The 27,129-nt window shown below is 35.5% G+C and overlaps 1 protein-coding gene and 2 long non-coding RNA genes across 4 annotated transcripts in view; 1 reads left to right on the top strand and 2 right to left on the bottom strand.

The window, feature by feature from the left end:
- The window catches only part of LOC105839886 (UPF0489 protein C5orf22 homolog), a 639,614-nt gene that overhangs the window by 40,960 nt on the left and 571,525 nt on the right, over positions 1-27,129 (top strand). The gene's annotated exons all lie outside the window — the stretch shown is intronic.
- Positions 1-27,129, bottom strand: part of LOC114255499 — a 106,204-nt gene that overhangs the window by 36,160 nt on the left and 42,915 nt on the right. The gene's annotated exons all lie outside the window — the stretch shown is intronic.
- Positions 18,069-26,160, bottom strand: LOC118644466. Its single transcript, XR_004962241.1, has 2 exons — positions 24,792-26,160; positions 18,069-23,621 (listed from the first exon to the last, which is right to left on the bottom strand). It is a non-coding gene; the product is annotated as an uncharacterized LOC118644466 (long non-coding RNA).

Here is a 27,129-nt window from a genome sequence, read left to right as displayed (position 1 = left end):
TTCGAATCGTCTTGCGCACGCGTGATGCGTGCTAACAAGAATCCTCTAATAGAAATAGATATTCTGAGAAACTTCTGAGTGCCCTACCCGCGGCACGTTTCATGATGAATATGAAAACTTGGGATGTGCGCGCGCGTGCTTCTATACTCGTTATTCATCCTACGTTGATAGATTTTGATATACACGAAGGCGGACACTTTTCATTATTTATGATGCATATCACTTGCTTATTGAATGCCGCATGCGAATATCATAAAACGGAATAAAAGTACATCAGAGGAGAAATCATTTTAAACATCGGAGGTAAAAAAGATACTTTGTTTACGTTCGCACGAAAATTATAATCTCTTAAAACTCGAGTGATTTTGGAGATTTTTTTTTATTGTATTGTTTATTGATGTATCTTTCTTTCATTTACAACTTATTATTTTATTTTATAAGTCTATATTCTTTAATCTTTTTATCAGTGGCTAGTATTTCTTTTTAAACAAATTCTATGGAAAATTTTTGTAAGGGCAAGAGAAAATATTCTATTAAATATTATTTAACAGAGAATTGAACATGTAAAAAATTATTAACCGTTATTGCTGATAATGATCGTATCCGTTCTTAACGAGCAATATATAATACATAAAAAAATTAAATACTGTACAAAATAATCTAATAATTTATAATAACTCGATACAAACTTATTGGTATTATATAGGAAATATCGATTAAAAGTCGTAGAAAAGTTTTCAAAATAATTATAATTTGTAATGAATTTTATAAAGAGAAAATAGAAAAGAGTTAAAAAAATTTTTTCCGTCTGTACGAGTATTTTGTTTCGAAATTACATAAAATTGAAAATTGAAATTTTTTTTTTCAATACTTTTTTTGTTTTATTTTGAAACACTGATCATTCTCAATGAGAGATACGTAGTACATCAGAAAAAAATTAAAACACAGAAGAAAATAAATCTAATTAGCAATACTCTAGAATTACAGAATATAACTTGATAACTTAAGACGACTCGAAAGCTTATTGATGTTATGTAGGGAATGTTACTCGAAATTTGAATCGACGATGGGCTGGATATATTCGAGTCGGATATCGCACACGTGAGGATTCTGATACCTAGCGGCCACGGGACCGTACGTGAGCGTACGTCGACACGTACGTGCCGTTAAGAAACTTCCTTATTCGGATCGTCGTGCCGCTGTCACGTGCAAACCATCCGGTCGACATTGTTGCATTCTTTCACCGAGTCTTTCGCCGAGTCCTTTGCCGAGCGTTTCGTCGAACGCTCGGCTCTTAGAACTTCTCGCCGAAGAATATTTTCAACTGAGAGAAATCGCTATACGTGGTCGCGATTTTATCCGGTTGGCGTGGCGCGGGGTAGAGCGAGAATTTTTCTCCGCGCAAACACATGTTACGTTTATGCGATTGCAAAATAGTGCGGCTCATAATGTGAGTAGTGCTAGCAATTTTCGTAGCTAACGACGAAACTTATTGTTCGTCGTTTGCTATTTCTATATACGGAGAATTTATGGTACATTTTAATGTTTTATAAGCACGGTTTTGCTAAAGTATTTAAAAACTTAGCCGAATAAAGATGAAAATAATTTTGTTGCACATGGATCTCATCAAAAATAATTGTGTAGGACACTCGAGTTGGTTGCTAGAATGTCAAAATTTTTTGCAGCATTGCTTATTATATTTAAATGTCCTTTATAATTGATTTGATGATCCTATAAAATTATCTTTAGATCTGTATCCAGTTAAATGTTTAGATACTTTGCGCGGCAAAATTGTTTGTTCCATGCAGTTGAAAATTGTAACGAAATTGAATAGAAGCGTAGAAAAACTAAAGAAATAAACATTTGCAAACTTTTTGCATTATTAAAGATTTATTTATGTAATACGCGATATTCTCTCATTTTAAGTGATTATCAGCTTTTGTGTCCTCTAATCAGAAACATATAATCTATTATACAATATAAGATATTGATTAATGACTTGTAGGAATTCTTATGGCAAGATACTTTCGGTGATTGAATAAAATCGATGTTTCTGATCGAATTTGAACTAAAGATCTTCCGCACAGAGAGAAGATACTCTTTGCGTCATTTAGGGGGTTTACATAAGACAACTATGTCAAAAATTTATGGAATGACTATAATCATAAATCAGTAATTTAAGAGCTTGAATAACGATCATTAATCTATACCTATGTCATTAATTAAACATATTATTGCGGCCCGAAAAGCTGAGGGCCAGCTCCCGAATTGCAAGGTGTACTCTGACTCGATTCCCGCATGCCGATCAATCGGTTAGTGTTCGATTAAAAAGAGAACCGCGTAATCGAGATAAGTGGGGCTACTTTATAATAAGGGGGTGCACTTTTGGCTTCGCGGCGATCTTAGGTGTTGGTACCTGCCGTCTGTCGTGAAATATAGAGATACGTCGGTATCGCCATCACGGTAACATATAATTTGACGCATATCGTGCTAATTAATCCGACTTCATTCTTGAACCATCCTCGATTTAACAATGTATAACTTCTCAGATGCGACAGCTTAACAGGACTGTCAAGATGGTGGGAACGATCTTTATTTTGAGGACAAGTCGAATATCAGCTGGCTATCTGCTGGTTAAAAAGTCGCTCTAAAGAAGTCGAGAGACATATCAGGCATATAAAAAAAATTCAGACGAGTAATTGAATTATCATATGAAAGAATTAACGATCGCTTTCGGTGGACGGTAAATTTTTTTAGAGCATTTTTTAAAATTGTACTTTCGACGACATGAAGAAAATTTTCTCGTAGAATTTACCCTCAAAGTCATGGTAAGATTTTGTCATCGTAGGACAACGTGGATTTTGAAGAATTTTATTTATTATTTACTTATTTAGTAAAGTTTAGCCAAACAATTTCATATTATAAAATAATTTGATTAAATTTTACTAAAGTTATGATAAAATTCTTTCAAGTACATCTTGTTTCCACGACTATTGTGATTTTGAGGCTAAATTCTAAGAGAAAATTGTATCAGGATTTTCAGGTAAGAACAAAAATAAATGAGCGCTCATGTTATACTTGTTCTTGCATTCTGTTATATTTGGAAACGCTTTCTATAGTCTTTCGGCCAAATTATATTCGCGCTAGATCACAGAGTGGTCGTGACAATAATTCTTATATTAGATAATAAACCGATTTAGCAAGATCTGCCAGCCCACGTTGCTCACGATAGCGTAATAGATAACATGATACAGAATGATAACGCTAGACGTTGTAATAATTTAACTCCCCTTAAAGTAGCGTATTGTTCGTCATTATCGTCTCGTTTATCTCGCAAAATGTAGACTAGAAATTTGCTGAAATACACTTACACAAAGGAGACATGTATCTATCTTTAATGGCAATCGTTTTTTTTCGTTCTTTTAACAAAATATTTGCAATCCGCAATTGATTAATCTGATACGATTGTATGCACGTGGTGCAACTTGTATATATGTTAATATAATAAGCGTAATTTAAAATCAATATTTAATACTTTACATAATTGGATATTTTAAGTCCTTACATAATATCGCTATCAGAAATATATATATTTTATGATTATATAATGATTGACGCATGAAATCAGCGTGGTTATTACTGGAACGAGTAAAACGTTGATTATTTTATTGATATTTTTAGAATGTAAATTATATATGACTTTTAAAATTTTAATTTGCAATATGTTTTGCCATTTGTACATTAGTAAAACTCTCTAACCTATATTTATTTGTATCAATAATACGTAAACAAATTGATTATAATCTTAATTGAAATTGTATATTTAAAAATATAAAATAATTAATAAAATCTAATAAAATTATGTATAAACAAAAATATATTAAAGAAATTATTTCTAGTTATTTATTTTTTTATGAATATCAATTACAGATGTTCTATAGGCCTAAAATGTATAACCCCGTCGGCCATCAGTTGTATCTAAATGAAGTTTATCTTAATACTTTTATTTTGAAATTTATACTTTGAATTTTAAATAAATTATAAATAAAGTATAGTAATATATAGATTTTATAATAAGCAACAATCTAAATTGAATGTTTCCTTAATGAATATTTTTTTCTTCATAAGCGTATCGAAATATTTTTTTGCTTCGATAATTCGGGTATGCTGCTAGTTATCATTACCACGAATAATAGCTTTTCCACTTTGATTCTAGTTTCCGTAGCGCTTCAGGTGGCCGGCAAACATAGTTTATGTTTGCTTACTTACATTGCTGCCGATCGATATTATTACACCAAGCGGTAGGTGGCCCAGGAGAGCTTTATGCCGTGGTTCACTTCCATTTGCCATATAACTTCCCGAGAGAACCGATCCATTGCCCGATGGGTGTAATTAGCAGTTGGCCTGCCGTCCCGTCCATCGTGGTAGACGTGTTCTCGTGGCTGGCGCGCTTTTTAGTCGCGCACTCGACGTTATATGTTATCGGTATCGTTACGAGAGCCGTAGGTGGGCAGGGCAAGATCGGTGGCCTTATCCTAGATCCCGGAAACCGAGCGACACAGAGAATTTTCCCTCACTCTCCTTTGCATGTAATTACCGGTGGTGCTACGCATGATCCATCATCGGACATACGCAATCATCGGACGGAGTCTCCTCCCTCTCGTTAGACATACATATTCTGCGGCGCGTTGGCCAGGCCATTCTCGAATCGTTCCTCATTTCCGTTCGGTAACGACATCGGCACTGCGTGCTTTTCTTTTTCCTTTCCGGGCTCGAGTGGTACGACAGGTTCTTCCACCGACTTTTTTTCGCGAGCGGTGCAAAACAGTCGCCTCGATCGAAGCGTAAATAGTGCAGAGCTGCGTCCAGAAATATCACCCGGGTGTTCCCAGTTATTATTTTGTCTTTGTTTAATATTCGATGGCAAACAAGAATAAAATGATGGCACTCGGATGATGCTTCTGAACGCAGTCTTGCGTTTCGTTCGATCGTGTCTGTAAAGTCAATTCGATCTTTTCATCATCTCATCTTATGTTTCACCATCTGTGAACATTACAATAGCTGTAATTGATGTTAATGTTGATCGAGGAAGTATGCGACATATTGGCGTTATAAGTTCGCTTCTACACTGAGAAAAAATTGTTAATTTGACTAAATTTTTTAACTTAATTAAATTTATTTAGTTCAAATATTTATTCATTTAAATACATAAATTACTTGAACTTCTATTTAAATATTTATACATTTGACTGAAATACATAGATGCTTGAATTGAAGAAATTTAATCAAGATGAAAAATTTAGTCAAATTAACAACTTTTTTTCTCAGTGCACTGTTCATAAGTTCGTTTATAATTTTCTCGCATATCTCGCACGAAAAGCTTGGTGAAAAAGTCTCGATAAAAAATAATGTTTCTGACACACATTTTTCAATTTGTTCTTAACGGTTAGCTGTCATTAATTTATGAATTTTATATAAATATATTTACTTATAAACATACCTAAATATGTTTATTTTATGGAACGACCTAACTAATTTTGTGATTATTCCCTATGATTTACTGTAGATTACAATTTTACTTAATTAATAAAAAATAAATTTTATTTGTGCTATTTTTACAAAATTATTTTGTAAAATAAATCAATGATATGCTATGATTCCATTATTTTATCAGAAAAAATGTAATATATAGGTATTAATTTCTCTCTCTACTAATAGTAGAGAGTAGTCTACTAAAGAAATAAATTATCGTAATTTTTTTATTAAAATAGTGTGGAGATAAAGATTGTGATTTATATATGGTCTATTAACGATAAGTTGAATAAATTTGATTGACTCAGTTGACATTTAGATCATTTTTTTAATACTTTTAATTAATTTTCTTATAACTTTTTGTATCTCCCTTTTTATAAAATGCACCTTTTTCTAAATAATTCCGAAAAAGTTGCAAGTTTTGCCTTTCTTTGTTGTGAAAATTATGGAGGATTGACCGAAGCCGCATACCGCTTCGAAGAGGATTGCCTTGAAAGTTTTGCACAGAGAGGGCGAGGGACACAGGAACCGGGAATCAGGAACCAGGAACCGAGCGGTAGACCGGCTTGACTGGTCCAGAGCTGCTCGGTCATATGTAGATGTATGTACAGGTACACGTAATACATCAACGGATCGAAATGCATGTAGCTGCCTCGCTCACGTAATCCGTTGGGAGTGGCGCGATACTGCTCATTCGATTATAGTTGGTTCGCTTGGTGCGATCCGGAAGATGGATTCAAGGGCAAAATGTAATATTTACGAAAATGAAATAAAACTTTTCTTCCCGATGTTGATAGGAACTAGACGGTATTTCGAATGGAAATATTCCTCGGAGAAAAATACTTAGAAAATACTTGAAACTTTTACAAAAAGTGACGAATTATATCTAATTGTTTGCTTACAATTAGATATAATTCGGTATATTACATTTTTTAAATAAATCTCGATATTGTGATTTTATAACAAAAAAATTATACTTATAGAGTCGTCTATAAAGTCTGCTTTTTTCCTTATATTTTGGAACGGATCAAAATTATGAGAAACTGCGAAATCCCTGTTTGATTACTTTTTGAGGCCTACTACTTTAAGGGTCAATTGTTCCAAATTATCGAGAAGCTTTACTCGACAGATGTTACCTGTATTTATTTCGAAAGAAAGATACATTTACCTAATAATTAAGTTTATCAAGAAGTTGATAACAATTGGTTCTAAGAAGTCTGTTGTTCCTACTACGCTGAAAGAGTAACCCTCCAAAGTGATCGAACAGATATTTCATGGTTTCTCATAATTTTGAAGCACTTTTGAAATGTAGAGGAGAGGAACAGACTTCATGTACTATTTCTATTTCAATGGTGCTAGTCCAAGACGGACTCAGGGTTCTCTCTACATATTATCTGTAATGCAGATGTAAGTTCTACACAGGTAGTCGGGACCTACAGTTTAATGTCGGTTCCCAAAGAGCTAAAAGAGAGAAATTTTGAGGCATAGAATATTCTTGATGGCTTGCCATTTTATCGAAGAGGAGGACGAGCATATAAAATTTGTTCGATTTCGCTCGGGATTGAACCTGCACCTTTAGCGTGACAAACTAGTACGCTGTTCACTACACCACACTCGCCTCAGACTTCATATATATTTTGTAAAAATATAGATTAAAAGTTTACTATAGGATATTTTTATAAATATTACCCATCACACACAATGTCAAGTAACTACATACTTTTTAAAATAAAATATTTATTAATCTTATTTTTGAATAAATATATTTTTATAAAATATATATTCTTTTTTTATCTTTTCTTTGTATTGATTATAATTAAAACTTTTCTTCTCTAATAAAACTCTTATTCTAAACTATCTATTTCTATCATATCTTCATAATTAGTATGTAGTTCACGGAAATGTTAGAGTGACACTGGTACAACTTGTTTTCTTCCTGAGAAAATTCTTGATCGACAAATGTCAATCGAGTTGAACAGAAGAACGATGTCAATAAGAAAATTATTGAATTACTACTTCCGCAACTTGTCTGACAAGTTGATAGTAAAAATTAATGACGCTACTAGTGTAGGAACAGAAATAATAAAGTCTACATTTTTTTTTGCAATTTGTTGACTATAAAATTGCTATCGGATTGTAACTTTTTATTATACTAATATATATTATTATTCGTTATATAGGCTGTAAATATACTTTAATATTATGTTATTTTTAGATATTAATTTTTAAATTACTTTTTTAGTGGAAGGTTTATTTTTACATTTATAAAAATAAAAAATTAATTAATTTTTTATATAATATTAATTATAACAAATAATATACATGTATTTTATTGAAGATTACATTAGAAATCATTAAATTGCATATTTTCATTACTATATAAATTAGCAAAAATAGCATCGTTTTGAACACAACGTAATTTTGAATTATTTTTACAACTACTAAGGACTGCTTTTTTTTATAAAGTGCAACATAATTGCATTACTGAGTGTAAAATTTTCAGCTGTAGTATAATTATTATTCTCAAATGGTTTTTTTTTCTAACATTCGATACATTCTACTTGCATTAAAAAATTCAATAATTAAAAAAATATTTTATTGAATAGTTTTCAAGAAAATTAAACAGCGAAAATTAAAAACCAAATGCATCGATCAATAGCTAATAATACCATTAATTATTATTCGGTTAAATATTTCTTCATTATTGTTCCTCATTATTGCACTAAATTAATTTATAAGTAATTAATTTATGTTGTTTCCGTCTGATTTCGCGATCCGACGACTCGTAGGATGTTTGGTTGCAAAAACTTTTAGACTTTTAAATTATTTGGGGGGAACAGACAAACAGATACTTGTTAGCATTATTATTATTATTAAATTGATTATCAATTTAATGTGATATTATTGATCTGGTTTATCTTACAACTGTATTTTAAAGACTGAAAATTCATTTATTCGGCACACAGTTTAGTGAACTTTGAAAGATAAATAAAATCACACAAGTAAATATCAGCACGAAAATTCAACTATGAGTAAGGCATATTCTATATTAGTTATGTTTTCACATATTCGGTCTACATTCTTTTATTTTAAAGTTATGTTCTAAAGTTATGTATTCTAAAGTTATTTCTTTGAACGTAACGCGCTCAATATTACTCGCACGTAGATTTTAATAGATAGAATCCTATGAATAATAAAGTTATGAATAATAAACATAGAGTTTGATGGGTTATTTGTCGATGAGCGTTTTACTTTCTAATTTAATGTCGCAATTATTTTTTATTTCGACGAGCAAGCGAATTCGTGTTTACGACTTATTTCTTTGCTTCTCAAGTTAGATTAATTAGCATGTCAAGACTTGATAAACTATGAAAGGGTCCATAAACATCTTTGGAATCTAATAATTAAAAATATAAATCTCTTGTTTTTAACTATTTTAATTGCCAATTATGTCTTTAGCGACGTACACATCGGTTAATAATACTCGCACAAGTCGATATCATCGTGTTTCTCGTCAAAACTAATCGCGATGATCGTGGTCAAGACGACGACGTCCTGATTACATATTGATATTAAGCTGATATCTTAATTGATCAATCGATTAGTTAGTCAATAAAGAATATGCTTTCGTTAATTTTGCTCGATGTATACTTCTTTCCTTTTCTATCGCTTATTATATTATTTATCATTATTTTATTAAGAATGTGTGTGTGTGTGTGTGTGTGTGTGTAATAAAAAATAATTTTAAAAATGTAAGAATTTTTTTTCTTATTTTATAATATTATAAATAAAGTGCCAAACTATAAAATGCTATGCCTTGATGTATTAGTTTGCTTAGCTCTTAAGAAGATTTATCTTTTTTTAAATAAAATATGAGATAAAAAATGTTACAAGAGACTCAAGTAGAAAAAAAAAAATAAAAGTATTAAACCTTACGTTTTATTTTTAACTTATATCACATATTATTCATAATGTTTAATAATCAGTGGAGGGAATCTACATCTCAAAAAAATAAATGCACTTATAGTAGCTTGAATTTAATTAACACCAATTACAAATCCAATGAGAAATGTTGCGCTCGTCGGGACTATATTCGCCTTGTTAAAATAGCGGTTTAAGCTGCGACCTGTCCGAGGATCTGTCCAACGTTTGAAAGGAAATCAGATATAATCGCGTGAACGTATCGACACTGGAAAAAGCGAAGAGACGCTTTTAATTAAAAATAATTATGCCCTGCACACACGCCATGCGTGCAGGCTGCGTTTAGCTGTCGCCGCGTGAGAGACGCCAGCAGGCAGCGGAACTTGAATATTAATCGAGATCCGGCGATCGCGACAAATTGCCTATCAAAATGTAGCGTCAGTCTCGTGATCGTCTACGATCTACATCGTTCAATGGGCAGGTTATTATTACGGGGACAACTCGTTACAGGATTCCGATGGTGTATCGCAGAATGTTCGTTCGTCCGATCTGCTCTTCCCATCGTCATCTTTCCTTTTATTTTTTTATCAACGTGTGCAGCCTCTTTATTTCTTTTCTTTTCTTTCTTGTACATGAATAGTGCGGAAGTATATCTTTTTCTTGATTTTTTGATTGTATTTAATGTAGCGAACATTTATCGTGTTTTTACTAAAAGAATTCTTTCGCTTTATTGCTGTGGTTTATTATGTTAATTTATTGTAGTAATCATTTATTTTAATTATAGGTTTTTTTCTAGACATGCGTTATTTTTTCTCTTTTTTATACTTAAGGAATTATAACTTTATTTGTGTTCTAATTTTATTCAGCTGTATAGATAAAATAAAAGTTTAAATTTAATTAAAAATGTTTTTCCTTTACTTCCGAAAGAAAGCAATATATTTATTTATTTTAAAGGTTTCAAAATTGTTAAAATGACAATGACCTTTTTTTCTAAGAAGTTAATTTATGCGATTTATGAAATTTTAAAATTCTTATGAACGTTAAGTCTAAATTTATTAAATATTTCCGATGTTTATTATGAAGAGACGGGAATTATTATATGATATGAATATACTTTTCGCGCAACGAGGAGGGAAATGTTTCCACCAGCACGTTTCCAAATGGAGTTCTCAAAGCATATAATATTTAATGATCGTCCTCAGTAACGAGTTCACCCAAGTGCGTCTACAGTCGGTGTTGCCACCCTTCGCGTCGCACCCACTTTTCACTATTGTATCGCGAGCAAAGCTATTCAGGAAAGGGAGGCATGTTTCAAGGTTATTCGGCTGCCTCCGTCTGCCATCGAGGGCAGGATCGACCCGATCCTCTTCAACGAGCCTCCCAGGCTGTTGCCGTGGCAACAGGCCAGGCCAGGCTTTCCTCTCTCTAATACGTCTATTTCATCTCACCGTCACTTACCTACCCTCGCATCGTCGGGGTTTCCCTGTCGGGCTCGAGGGTGGCAAGTGCACCCGGTCGGAGATCTTCAAAAGGAAGAAAATACGGTTTCACGAGCGCCATTCGTTCGGCCTCGAAGCGTCGACCGAGGGGTGGAGAGGGAGGTCCTCGGCGGGATCTGACGAGGATCGTTTCAAAAGGGGTTGGAGAGGACTAGGGAGAGTGGGTAGAGGGTGAGAGAGAAAGGTACGAGGAATATCCATGCATGGAGCATCGGGACGGGCGATAGGACGGGCGTTGCCATGCCGACGAATTATCATTTGCGCCCCTTGTGCCTCGTTGTAAAAGGGAGTCGTCGGCACCCTCACCGTATGGTACATGGTACCTGGCCCCGCCTCCGGGCGCCGGCGACATCGGTATGGATTTTTTTTTCTCTCCGACCCGACGTTCTCCACTTGAGAACGGCGCGACGCCCGAATTTCGTTCAGCCCACGTTCCTCTTTTTCGTTTCCTTCTTCTTTTTTTTTTTCCCTTCACCGTCGCGACTCGAGACAGATCGGAGGAGATCTCTCGAGCACGCTTAGACCTTTTGTCCCTGGATTTTCGCCTTCCTTTTCGCCGTGCGACACGGATGGCTGGCTTGATGCGGGCGGCGACGTCGATGACGGCTACGGTGACGACGAACGCTCGAGCACTCGAAGCCTTCGTGGGCAAACGACACGTCGCGCTCTGATGAGTTTGAAGGGCGCCGCACCGGGGTTGCGATTCGGCTGGGGATTTCGGGCGACTGAAGACGCCGACCCTCTTCCTCACTTCCTCCCGTCTACTTATAATTGACGTCGCCGCCATTCTCCCATACGCGAATACTTGTATAGTTGAGAACGAGCTCAGACGACTTTCTTTTTCAATGTTTACGAGATTCTGTTGCAAGAAATTGAATTTTGTTTCAATTTTTATCAAGTTTTTTTAAAAAGTTACAGCTTTCAATGTTGCTCTTGCATTTTTTGATCTTTTAAAATGTTATTTTAATTTCTACAAACATTCTAAGTAAATACAATTTTTATGTTATTCGCGAGAAAGTTTTCCAAAATATGGTTTTTAATAAATAAAAATATTTTTAACTTTAATTGGAATATTTTAATTCATTTCATCATTTTTATTCTATGAAGTAATTAATGAAATATACATTGAATATTATTAAACATTTGTACAATAAATTAAGATAAAAATAATTACATAAAAAATAAAGATAATGACAATAAGGAAAACTAATAGATATTGTACAAATGATGGAGTTAAATAAAAAAAAAGATAGCTTATATTTAATTTATAGTTAAAACTTGCGTGTAATACTTTTTTAAATTCATATAAGCGATATATAATATGATAAGGATCGATAAATGATATAATGTTAAAATTAAATGGATAAGATTACATTGAATATAAAATGTACTAAATTATTAATGGAAACGTCAAGTATCCAATTACGCGAATAAATACTATTAAAATTGTTCATTTTACGTGCAATCCATAGGGATGTGAGCTTACTGTAGAATTAATATATCGCTTGCGTGACGAATAATTGCTACGTACTGTAACAACATTTCTGTCATTCTAGCAGTAAACGTGATAACTGCAATTAAACGAGTCTTACAGTATGAAATTAAAGCTTGCGAGACATTCACTAATTCGACAATTGCATTTTCAGAATTGTGGTATAAGTAGGATAAACAGTATATGTGTCTTATACTCTATAATTTTATTGTGTACACTGCTTTGCTAATTATTATTTGTAAAAAGTTGTAAATTTATTTTTAAACACTAGCATTTGTTTTTTTTCTATTATCTTTATAACGGTAAAAATAAGATATAATGTATAGCGAAGCAATTTTCGAGGACGTCAAATTTAAAAGTAAACTTAAAATTATAATAAAAGGAGAGAGAGAGAGAGAGAGAGAGAGAAAGAGAGAGATGGATGAAATAGTTGAAAGAGGAAAAAGCATGTATTTCTGTTTTAAATATGACAACTTTTATAATCTATAATAATATTCTATACTGTGTCTTATTTAGCATTATATACTATAATTTATCTTTACAATCTATTGATATAATCTACTGATTATTGATAATAATTTCTAATTATTTTGCAAACTTCTATTTGAGTTTAGTGTTATATTTATATCATAAAAATCTTTGTAAATGCCTTCGTAAATAATTCCTTTATGAATCATCGGCTTCAGTATATATATTTATTAAAGATGTTACGTAGTAACACTCATAAAGAAATGCTTAGATTCTCATCAAGTTATTTATGAGATGTCATTGATGACAAGTTGTTTATGATGTAAAAATTCGTATTAATATTGCAAAGTTGAACTAAGTATTTAAATATGATTTTCTCGGTAACACATGAATATAAATCATGTATGCACAACTGCTATAAAATGCAAGTTAAACCTTTAATTATTTAATTGTATACACTGTATCGTGACTCTGTGCGTGCAATTATATGGAAATGGTAACTTGCACAGCAGATGCTTGAAATGTAATTTACAGAAACAAAATCGCTAATTTTTGCATGAGTGAAAATCTTTTAATATAATAAAAAATCTTAAATGTATATTTCTCACTTTTAAAATTACCATCGAGAGCTCTCTAAAATACGTTAGTACGGACAAAAGTAAGTAAAGGCGATGATAAAACTTTCAGTCGTGTCCACCGAGATAATTAAGTGTACTTTACCTTTCATGCACGCGGCTCGTAACAATGGCTTCGTCGACAGAACGACTTGGTTCTTGCCATTTGTTTTTTTGCATCGTTTCCTAGGGAGAAACTCGCGCAGTTACTTGTCGGGTAAATTTCTGCGTTCCGCGTCGGTTAAATCGCACGGCTTCGATTATCGCTAATTAATGCTCTAACGAGTGCTCGTGTCTGAAACGGTGAAAGGGGCAGTCGGTGTTCTCGAGTTAATTTCTATGGGGATTTGAACAGATCGATGCGGGTCTCCCGCATTTCTCTCTTTCTCTTGTTCTATCTTTTTTTTTTAATGTTCGTATTTAATCAACTGAGTAGATCCGTCCGTTTCGCAGCAGCGAATTTCTCGCCACAAATTAATTGCGAGATTTGTACGGAACTAGCAATAATACTTTACAATATTATATTATATTTAAGAAATTTGCAAATTTATTTTGAAAACAACAAATATAGTAAAATATATTAAAAAGTTTACGAGAAAGAAAAAAAATATTTGTTTTAACTTACTTGATTCGTATAAATGTTTTTAAACACTTTTAAATACTTTTTTATATTTACCTTTGAAATTGTGATACGAGATATGTGCGAAACTAGTGGTACTTTCAATAAATTCTTAAATTTATTAATTTTGATATTAATATAATAGGCTATATGTAAATTTTAACTATTGATAATTAAAAAAAATGCATGGGGTTTTATTGTTATACAGATATTATTTACTTTTCCATGTTTCGTTCTATCAAAAATATGATACAAGCAAAACAATATGAAATGTTACCAATTGAAGAGAACATAAATGCATGCAGAACGTATTTCAATTGAAATTCAGTTCTATTTAATACAGCAGTAAATAAAATAAAAATGCCAGAGTATATTTCTCTCTCGTACATTAATGTGAAATACGCTAAATGAATAAAAGCAGTATTAATTTCTAATCGGAAGCCAATCGGGGAGAGCTCTCGACACGCAAGAACGAGTAATGACAAAAATCCACGTCGGAGATTATTGGAATTTTAGCCACGTTGAAAGTCATCACGGTTATTGAGATTGCATTTGCTTCGCGCACGTCCTCGAATATATCGTAGGGTTTAATCCAATATCTCCCGCGTGTATGTACCGTCGCGCATACAGCAGCCCGCGTCGATCACAAAGAGGCTCACGAGAATCGAGAATTGGCGGCGCGCATGTGCGCGCCCGCACACCGACGCGCATCACAAGTCCCGTGTGCATTGTGTGCGGTAGGATGAGTGGCACTCGGAGGGTCGAGGGTCCTTTCACGATATGCAGCGGAGACCCATGGGGTTTCCCTCCGTATCGTGAGCTCTCCCACTCACTCAATCACCCACCCACCTATCTTGGGTGGCCCTTGCGAAATCCTCGAGCGAGATGGTCGACGCCCTTGTCGCGCGAGCGTGCAGGCGAGGAGAGGGGTAAGTTGTCGGCCATACTGCCGGGGGTGTGTCCGAGGGTGGAGACCCGGCCGCGTGTCTCCATGACAACCTCATTCGGTCCCAACCAGCCGGAAGTGACAGCCGCGATGCGCGGTGCGCTCAACCCTCCAACCGGAAGTCGCTGTAAGCGGAAGTTCGACGAGTTGGCAGTGGGAGCCGCACGAGGGAGGAACGAACGAGGTGGCTGCCGGGAGGGGGAGAGGCAGTCGGGTGACGGGGGCGTTGGGGGAGGAGGGGGGGTTATGGCACGGTTAGCTGATGGCAAAAAATGAGAAAGAAACCATGCGATCCCCCGTTGATACAGCGCTACGGCGAAACGCACCCTACCGTGACGTCGGATGATCGATGACGATGCCAGGGACGTATGTGATATGTATTACATGTACGTGTGCGGTGCCCCTCCCGCCGCGGTGCGCCGGTGTGTCCCTTTGTTTCCCCTGCGCCACGTTGATACCCGATTCGACTTAATCATAGGTTTCACGTAAGTGCATTAGGATGTATCAGATTGATACGAGCGCGCCTCGTTTGGCACATTGTGCCGCATAATGAGACGACGCGTACTCTCGTGACGGGAGGAAGCGACGCGTGTATTAATTTATCTGATTCTGAAATCGCGGCGGAATTTACAGGTGAGTTTTATCCGGATCACCACCGGGACACTTGGTTTTTCAGTACCAGAGGTACAAGGTTTCGAGGGAAACAATGGGTTGTCTTTAATGTTCCAAATCTAATTGGAAGTGTCCTCTCATTAGAGCGAAAATTATTAGGAATGCCATTTTTTTGCATTTTATGTATACGATTGCGATGGGAGGACTCGTGATGAGAGGGAATATATGCAGCACAATTAAGTTCCTAATTACCGAAGGAATCCATGGATGAAAGCAGCGATGAAAGGGAAAAGAAATCGCCGGGGGCCATTATTTTTCTCCTCCCTTGCGAGGGGAAAAACTCGCGGTTTCCCATCGTGTGGAACAATCGCGCTTACTTACAAGCGAGCCGTTAACCGCCGCGGGGGAAAAGGGGGGAAAAAACATAACGAGTAAAATAGACTAATCTTTTCCAATGGCTGCCTTTTCGCGGTCTTTCACCACCGAGTCGCATCGAGCCGCGCCTTCGTACGCTCGGGGAGCGCATTACAATCTCTCTCTCTCTCTCTCTCTCTCTTCTCTTTTTCTCAAGACGGAGAGATCGTAATCCTTATTATCTTGATAGATGCGGACCTCTCGTTAGCAACGATGTATTCTTCGCACGGGCTTTACGAGCTGTAAAATAATTTAGTCGCCTAGCGTAAGGCGCTGCGCGCGTGGGGTGCACGTGCAGCGTGCGTTGCGTGCGTGACGCAGCATGCGGCGTGCGTCGTCCCGTTAATGTATAGGCGGCTAGGTCGACTCTTGATCGACGCATCTTCGCGTATAGTGCATAAATATTTACGCATGCCAGGCGAGATCGCGAGGAACGTAACGCTTTCCGCGAGGGAGATCCATTCGAGATCCGCGACAGTTGAGCCGCGCCGCGCGCCGTGGGGAAACGGCACGTTTCCACCCGAAATGCACCCCACATAGGCACTTAAGCCGGCTGTAAATCATCGTTAGAACCCGAGTTCTCTGATACCGCCGCGCCGCGGTAATCCGCGATTTCACGGCGTGCCTCTGCTCGCAGGCGAGAACGTACGCGAGAACGTCGTGAGAGCCGTGATCTGATCGGCGAAGCTGTTCGATAGTCCGCGGGCGAGAATACTGATGTTTTTCCCGTAACAAATGGACACGATATGATTTCTATCTTAAGAAATCGCGTTTCGTGATGTTTATGACACGGTCGTTTGGTGTCGCCATTTCAATGTCTAATTTCTGCGGACTCTACGTTTTGATGTTTTATAGTTAATGAATTTTGAAATACCTGTCATGTTCTCCGTATTTTTTTTTTGCGTTTTGATTCTGATAGCTTCTGATTAGGAAAATTGAAAGTACAAAAATACTTAGGCCAATAGAAATACATGATGGAGGAAATTATTTCTATTGGCGAAATCATTTCTGTAGTTGTTAGTTAATTGTATGTTTGATCAGTGAATCCTAATTAACAATTAGTTTATAGATGTGCAATAACTGTTTATTAATAATTTTATTAAAAGTCTATTATATGATTACGCAAATTGGATTATATGCTCTTCTGTTTTTTTGCATATTTCGAAACGGCAGAAAATGCGCTTATTACATTGCAAGCGAATCGGAGTATCGTGTAAAGTTGCGGGGATGGATTTTTTTCGAGATAATGGCCTCATCTATCGATTGGCCACGCCCCGTCGGCCATTTTTGCCGAAATGGTCGAATTTATAATTAATTAATGCTGCACTTTCCTCGATAACGTCAGCGGAAGCGAAATTATTTACAAATTCTGCGAGCTTGTATATTGATGCATTTGCGTATTCTTTTCACGAATGCATGATTATTATCTGCGAAAGCCGAAGGAAAGTAATCTCGAAGAGATCAGTGGAAATTAAATTTTAATTAGGTGTAGTACTCCAAATAATCGGTCCGAAAAGATTGAAACGACGTTTATTATGTTCTTTTACGGTCTTAAGTATTGTATGTACTGCATTATATTACTTGGCGTTGTTTCCTGCTTGACCGAAAATAAAACATCCTGTTTATGACTGCACTTAAAAGTGATACACGTAATAATACAAGATACTTTGTAGTTATATTCTCTTATTTGATCAGACAATATTTTACTAATGCATACACACACACACACACACACATACACATATAAATGTGTATAACTTTTCATAAAATTTGCAGGCTATTTTGTCCAGTTTTTACGATTTATTATTTATTTATTATTAGTAATATTATAATCACATATTTTTGCGTGTTTTTTTTTTGAAACCATGTACAAAGGACAGATACAATTATAAAAAAGTTAAAAATATGATTTTACCAATAATTCGCATGCAGATTGATATGTCGATTTGTCTGATTTGTATGCATATGTTACGCGCGTTTTACTGTAATAAGTCGATGATTGATTAAATTGAAAATCTTATCAAGAGATTAGACAGTACAGAAAGATTAGTGTTTTGATTACGTGTATACGATTGCTAAATAAATAATCTTTTTATAACGTTCTCTTTATTTTCTGTTGCAGGTAAGTTTAATTCATCCTTTGAATCGCATAATATGCATGGATGCTGTTGAAGATCAGGAAACGAGATTTAGAATTCACATACTGTGGATTCACCTATGATAACAGATCGAATACTTAAGTCCTGGTACGTTTCTCATTTATAATTGTCGCGTGATTTACTATCCCTGAACCAATAATTGAAAAGAATATTAGAAATCATAAATATAAATTATTAAATAGATTTATAAAGAAAGAAAGTATAAGCATACAAAAGAAACGATAAATCGAATTAGTAAACTTTATTATGAATTTTGTTAAACGAAGTAATTAATGTCTTTAAATGTTTTTTGTTATCTTACCTGTAAGACTTCCGATCTTTTTGTATAGGCATATTAATTTACAAAACATTAAATTTGAAATATTTTTTTTATTTTCCAATAATATAATACATTTAATTAGGTTGTATTTTAAAATTTAATTCATCGTGATATTGCTGATCTATGTTCATTCAACATTTCAATCTTAAATGATATATTCAAGAGGACAGTAAGAAATAAAAAACAACGTTTATGCTAAAGTGTAGTATGAATATGCGTAATGTATGCAATTGACATTTTCTGTATTAATGAAGTAATTAGAAGCTGCGTACCGACGCATTTAATCTTTCTTAACAACTGTGTTCGGTTGAACGTAAGCGTTCGTAAATCGCAGTTCGTGTATTATTTTATTGGGATGTGGCAGCCGGTATCCAGTGCGAAACCAACGCGATTACACGGGCAGTTTTAAAAGCGGTTGTGTCAAAGACGCGGATAAATCATTCCGCTTGCTTTTTGTAATCAAAATGTAAATCGTATATTTCTTCTTTCCTAGATATCGTTGCACATGCGTGGACACATGCATCTGTGACAGTCGGTTGTCTCAGTGTGATAAATGATAATGTTACTTGCACCGGAAGAAATGTTTCACCATGAACAAATCGATTTTCTATCGTTACATTTTCTTTCGCGATTTATACACGCATTTAGATTCTTCCTGCAATATAAATGATAAATGCACGTTACTTTGAGTCGCTATTTTACATTGAAATCGTCTAATTATTCGAGAATTATTATTTTTTATTAATTTACTGCACTTTACGTTTCTTATTTTTTATTCAATCAAGACGATATCAATTTTTAAGGTACTTAATGACAAGTTAATGAATATTGCGAAAGTTAATAAATAAACAAATACATTAATTTAATTTGTGAGTGATTTATTAAACAATTCAAACTTTAATATGAGAAATAAAACTAATTGTAAGAATTAAATTAAAAAGAATTTTTTTTGAAATTCGAATTGAAATTAAAACATCTACAAATAAAAGACGAGCCACAAATTGAAATATTTTGCATGAATTATGATGTCCATTATTAATTATAATGTTGCGTCAAAAAAATATGTAATGGGTTTTCTTCCTTTTCCTTTACTCTTTACTTCTTTACGTTTTTTTCATTACTTTTTTTACTCTTTATTCTTTACGTTTTAAAAGGCGTTTTATAGCGCATGGAAATAGAGTCGTTGCGATTTATACGCCTTGCTAGGGTCGGTTTCAACGCGACAACCAAAGCCATTATTGTCGGCGCGTTTGTCGCGTACACAATGTTTCCAATATATGCGAATGTTACAATCCGACACGTATCGGCCAGACTGATATGCAGCGTGCCGCGTCGCGGAGACACCCAGTATCCGGCCTAAATATTTAGCACGGCCGATAATATACGCTCCAACGATCGCCATCCGCGGAATTCGCCGACCTTGAGGAATTCTCACTTCGGTTCTATCTTGTCACCGGGCGGCGGCGAGCAAGCGAGCGCGCGCTGGAAGAAATTTTTCCTCGTTCGCCACATTCGCAACGCGTCACCTTTTTTTCCGATACGCTCGCGGATAAGAGTGAAACGTCGGGCTTAGGGGAATGTTTACGATTCCCCGCGGCGTGGTATACGTACGCCGCGGAATTTTATGCAATCGCGCCTTGTCACGCCACGCGTAAATGTCCGTATAAATTATCCCGTAGGAAGTAACGCTTACGCCGGAGACGAAGAATGTTTAATAACATCACGGTGTTTAATGCTTCGATATCTTCATACAAATGCATAATTCATGAATTCCCTTCTTTAATTACAAGTGGCGTAAGGTAATTGAATTGTGGCGGTAAAACACGAGGAGTACTCTTTTCGTAATTGGACGAATCTCTCGAACGGGATAACGATCTGCGTTATACAGTTTCGTTTCGATCACTTGATACATTCGTTAGTCTTGTGCGTGCAACATATCGTATCAGGCGTGTTACGATGCGTAAGCGTGAGGGTTGCGTCCTTTTCACGGCGAGAGCACGGTAGTAAATAACGGTGGTAATAAAAAAAAAAAAAGGAGTTGACGGTAAATCGTAGAAATGAGCGGATCTTTCGCGCGGATCGGCCGGGGCCTGCCCTGACGATTCATCATTTCCCGAAGTGACCAACCTCTCACGGGATCGTTCAGAGGTGCCTCTGGCCGGCCAGACCTCGACCCCAATGATTATAACTCTCGTCTACTTCGCGAATACCTCTTCACCTATCCGCCTTTCCTCCTTCGTTTCTTTCTCTCTCCCTTTCCCGCTTCGGCACGCTTCCCCTCTCAGACTTTTCGTAATGATCCACGTGATGAAATACTATATATATTTATGAAATATGTGCCTCGTCAACGTGAGTCGCAATAACTTATTGAAAATTGGCTTAAAGCTTTTACTTAACACCTTGAGTTTACTCACTAAATTTATTTACACTCTAAATTGAATTTATTGTAAATTTAAAGCGTGTATCTTTTACGTGTTAAACATACGCGTTTGTCACTAAAAACATAGGATCATTTTGCGATTTTATAATATCACTAATTTTAAGAAAGCTTTGAACAAGCTCGAATTTATTGAGATCAAAACATTCTTAAATTTTATTGAAATTTATACTGGAATTTTGGTTTGTCAAGTAGAGAGTAAAAAGAATGCGTGGATATTTTTACATTATGATTTTTATATTTGATTGAAAATAAAAGATAAAAGATTTGTTGAAATAATATGGAAAAATGTCGGTGATTTATGACATAATTCGATGATGTAAAATTTGCGTCAAGCGGAAAGAATAATTTTGTTTCTTAATACAGTGAAATGGAGCGTAAATATCTTTCCACTCATTTGTTTGTCAGGCTTAAAGTTTATTGCGGGAACGCCGTCCGCTTTCTTTCCGCTCGTTTTACTTTTTCTATCCGTTTCGTTCAATGTAATAAACGATCTGGTTGTAGGAAAGAAAACGCCAGCCATATATAGTGATATATGACACTAGATTTATAGGCGCCATTTCATTTATGCGTCTGGGAGATTTTCTCATGTTACAAAAACTTGAAAGCGTAATACTCTCGCGTAAAATTCTAATAAAACGAAAATAAGTTGTACGAGATACGACAAATTTTTTCATCTTTTTGAACAATGTATATAAAAGAAAATATATAAAATTACATACATAAATATAAATATTCATGTATAATACGTAGATTTTTAACAGCGTTGGTAACTTTTTTAAATAAAATAAAACTTTATATATCGCTGTAAAAAATTTAGTAATTTAATTTTAAAAAATTACAATAGACAAAGTTTTTAAAATTTATTCATATCAGAAATGATTTAATGACATTACGTAAAAATTAACAATTAAGATTAATACTCTCAAGTAATACTGAAAAATATAATCGAAGTGCCAGACTTCGAGATTAATTTTTGATTACTGCCTTATTGCATCCCGCGTTCATCTTCGACCAACAGACAATACTTTGCGGCTTTCTACTTGATCTCCTTGCCCCCGCAACATCTTCTTCGAGTGTTAAATTACGTTTATATATCTTAGTTTCTTTTCTTACGATTACGGCGAAGGCGGTGTCCGTCGTGGATTTTCCCACTAATTGGATTTCTCCGTGCGGGCCAATAGGTCGTGCACAACCAATTTGTTCGTGGCACGTGTTTAACATAGGCTCCTTTATTATTAATTAGTTTCAGCAACATCTTCATCCCATTTATATACCTTCAATTATGGGCGCATGGATCGGCGTACCAATGACAGATTACAATCATAAATCACTTCATTATGCGGCGATTCCTCCCGCGTGACCGCGGCTATAGAAATAATTAGCAATAAATTGTCCAGCTGCCAATGTAACGCCTCACTTTCTCGGGATTCACACCGATGCGGCACGCAACTTTATTAAAGCATTATTAAAGCTTTATTACGCAAATGCGTAAGGCCGCGAAAGGTTTCTCGGGGGGGGGGGGGAGGGGGGGTCAATTCTTACGTTGCGCGGTTCGAGTAACGCGCAACTAGTCGTTCGATAAACTATTCGTTACGTCGTTCCTCTTATAATTAACGTATCGGACGGAAGATTAATGTCAGTGCGATTACGAGCACGATTTTCGTTTTATTCGCGCATGACCGACCAAATGAACGTTAATGCTCTCGCGCGAATTTTTTTTTTCTCTCGACGGCGATATTATATTGCCACGTCGCTATAAAATCGTTCTTCTAATTCTTGATTATTATACGGTATGTTTTATATCCGTACGTACCCGCAAACACACAGGCACATTTATCAAGGAAGGTGCGCATGGAATAGAATAGGTTGTAGAACAGGAAAACACTGATCGACTGTATTTTATATAGTGTATTTTAGTTAATTATTTGTTTACTTTTTTACGTATTACATGTTTTTGTTAAATTCGAATGAGATAAACACGACATAAAAGCACATTATCATTTGGATACATTTTATTACCGGCGATTAGAAAGTTATTATATATGTATTTAACATGAACATATAAATAAAAAAATAATTACTATTACTTTGATTATTTTGATAACAATTTATAAAATGGTTATAGGAATTTCTACACTGAGAAAAAAAAGTAATTGATTTAACAAAATTTTTTTGTTGCGGGCTGTCAACAAAAGATATATTCAATACAACAATATATGGTGTTGCAATATAAACACATAGTTCAAACAACATCATTGCACTTGCATTGACAGCAAATATTGTTACATTAAGTATATCTTTTGTTGGCAACCCACAACGAAACGTTTTGTTGAATTATTTTCTTTCTCAGTGTATATTGTATTTTACCTTTGACATCAGGAAATGTTTTATTATTAATAGTATATTATATTATTATATAGAAATATGATGAGATAATTAGACGGAATATTAGCGAATAGAGATTTAATTAAATGATGCAAGAAATATATTTTCTTACTTTACGGTGCACAACGATTGATATTAATCTTCATTTGCATCTGCCCATAAATGCTTTTTCTTACTCAGCGATTGAATTTCTCCAGTTTCCTGTAAACAATTTCTAAATCAGATTCTAGTTTGTCAATTTTAGCGACATAATCATTATTTCACTTATATAGAGTTGACAATTTTATTAATCTACAGTAAAGCAGTAATCCTCCCCACTATTAGGCGAGTTGATCAGAAACGAGTTCTAATTAAGATAACTGAAATTAGCAAACTTACAGCAAGATATGACGTTGATGAATGAAAGGATCGGTATCATAAATGTCGTGCGAGATCTTGATTAGTTTCTTGGAGGGGAGGAAGGGTGTCAGGGTAGTGTCATCTTTAAGCACAGTTGTGATGACATGATTAAGAAAGATAAAAACGTAACATTAGTTTTTTTGAAGACAGGTTTTTATCAGATGTCACTTTTTTGTGTTTAGTGTCTGACAGGTTCTTTGATGTTACTTATCGGTTAATTAAGATTAAAGTTAATTTTATATAGAAGCTGTCAACTTTAATGTATAATGTGTTCTTTCATATTGGAGATATTTCGTTGATATTGAATCTATGATACTTGCTTGAAAACAGTTATTTGCGATTATGTTAATATCAATAATTCTAGTATTTACGAAAATATGATATTTACACTTGGATAAGAAGTATAATTTTAAGTACGATTTTAATACTAAAATATACTAATCCTATTGCGGATAATCTTAAAATATACATTTAACTAGTACTAGGATATTTAACTTAATTTTGATTTATATGGAAAGAATAGTTTTGCTTCAAATATCTAAAAGTTTTAGCTAGAGAACTGAAAATAATTTTGTTGAACGAACAAAATAATATACAGTGGAACATTCTAGCTATTTGCTAAAACGTCAAAATCTTTTTGCACTGCTATTCATGCTTGATGGTCCTACATGGAGCAATCATATCAATGCTGATTCAACAAAATAATTCAAATATATATCTAATGAAATATTTCTACATACTTTTATATAATTTTTAACGGAACTAAAAATTATCCTCTTTTAAAACATTTTAAAATATTCCATTTGGAATATTTTAGAAATCGCAACAATTATTTCCTAGCCTACGAAATGTATTTATTGCGGAAATAATCTTTGGGAATAATAAAAAGAAGGATTTGGCCAAGAATTTATGGATAATAGCGATGTTTATTATAAACTAGTGGTAAAGGCTTGCAGGATAATTCTCGTGCACCGTTTCGATTCTCACGAATTCCCGCCTAAGTATCGCTGGAATCTGGAAATATCTTGAGATATGCGAGGGGATATATTCCTTATGTATTCCTGCTGGTAGCCCCCCAAGATGCGCGCGAATCGCGTACGTGCGCCGTCGAGAACGACGTACCACCGCGTAACGGCGGCGCAGCGGTCGGCTGAGGGATAACGCCTCGGGAATTATCGTAAAACCGCGAAAGGACCGCGGTTATTTGTGATATTATTCCGCATCGACTCGGAGTAAATTGCTATTGGCTGTAAACTCGCCCCGATTCTTACGGCAACGCTTTACGATCGATGCGCCTTCGCCGTCGTCTCGTGGTTGTTATATGTGTATTCACTCTGGCGCACGCTCGTGAAATCTGCGCGCGATCGCGAGACGGAAACGGAGATCCGCGTGCGCGGAGATAAGGGGATCTCTTTGGGATTTGTTGCAGCCGAAGCGTCTCGGACGCGCCGCGCCGTCCGTCGTCGCCGCTAGTCTCCTCTGCGATTTCTCTAATCTTCTTCCTTCAGTTTAGATCGCCGACATCAGCGAGAAGTCACCGAGCGAGATCTCGCGCGCGGTCACGGCTCTTAGAAATTTGCCAGCGAGAGATCGGCGGTGCGATTGTAAGAATGTTGAGAATTTCCTTAAACTACAATTTATCAATGTCCAATGAGCGGAGAACCGTGCCACTAATGCGCGGCGTATCGCGTAGGAAGCACTTTCTTTTCGGTGTCCGCGAGCTTTAATAAATAGTCGTGTTTATCTTGTAAAACGATCTTGATCAGCTGTCTGTCGAAGGTCTATTTTTACTCGAGATGCAGAACATGTATTTAAACACATGTGTAGGTTAAATTAGATATGCAAATGTACTGCAAGATGATAAAAAAGAAATTTTGATATGTTTTACTCATTTATAATGTCAAATAATTTTAACAATAATGAAGTCTTTTAATAAACAATATAAGTGGCAAAAGTTTTGTAACATAATTAAAAAATAACCAGGATTTAAGTGATTATTGCAGAAACATCGTAAATCTATGAGTTTTATGCCAGCAAATTCGTAGTTTCAACATTAAGAAATATAAGGCGAGATTAAGTTAAAAAAGGAAGGTTATGGCACATTCTTATGTCATAAACTATAATGATGATTGGCTTAAGTAGAATTAAAATAATAAGAAGTAAAGAACTGAGAATCGTAAAAACACGTCAACACCGTTGAGAAGTGTGAGATTAGTAGACAAATAAAGACAACTTGTTACTTGAAAAGAATTTAATATTAAGGTCAATCAAAACGCGCGTCATGTACTTTTTTAAACTACTATATTAATAAACTTTGTTAGTAAAATCAATTATAAGGAGGCTACATTATTCTTGTTATTTTATCAACAATTGGCGACAATAAAATTAAACCTTCCAATTTATTTTAATATTTATCGCAAAGAATGAAACTTGCCTATTTTTGTTTTTTACTTGCTACACTGAGACAAAAATGTTAATTTAACTAAATTTTTCAACTCGATTAATTTTCTTCAGTTCAAGTATTTATGCATTTAACTTAAATACATAAAATATTTGAGCTTCAATTTAACCATTTATATATTTGACTAAAATACATAAATAGTTGAATTCAAGAAATTTAATCAAGTTGGAAAACTTAGTCAAATCAACAATTTTTTTTCTCAGTGTACAAAGAGAAGAATATTTTCGTCTCGTTTAATAACATAATAACGAGACCAAAATTTGACGTAAATATGACCGGTCATCAACAAGCCGCCCACTCTGTCGCCATCGGCCATTCTTATCCCGTGCCGCTCGGCGTTTGGGAAAGAGATCCCTCAACGCACGGAGCGCGATGATTTACGAAATCTGCGACCGCGCGGTTGTTGTTGCCGTGTTTCGGCGGGCAGGTGACCGCGCCGGGGGAATTTTCTGGCCGTGCGTAATCGCCGCTCGTAAGCGTCCAGACTGATTTAACCGCTTTCGCCACGAGAGCCGTCCATTTTCTCCCTAATTGCGTTCTAGGCTCGTCGATCTTTTCCTCCTTTTTTTTTTTCCCCTCCTCTCTGGCTTCCTTCACTCACGTCGCGAGTTTACTCCCCGTGCGGGATTGGCGTCGCCGGCGCGATACACGCCTTTCCGTCTTTCTGTCGAGATTAAACCTGATCGACGAGACAATTCGCCGTTGGCGTATATACGCTCACGACTCCGGCGCGTATTCTCGCGCGTGGAGTCGTGCCGCTATCGTGCCCCGGGGCTCGCGCGCTCGCGTAAGAATCGCGTTCACGCCGAGCGCGAGCGACACACTCACGTTCGCTGATTCGGTCATTGT

Source organism: Monomorium pharaonis, chromosome 2, assembly GCF_013373865.1.
Source record: "Monomorium pharaonis isolate MP-MQ-018 chromosome 2, ASM1337386v2, whole genome shotgun sequence".
Taxonomy (NCBI): Eukaryota; Metazoa; Arthropoda; class Insecta; order Hymenoptera; family Formicidae; genus Monomorium; species Monomorium pharaonis.
This window is presented reverse-complemented; position numbering and strand designations above follow the sequence as displayed.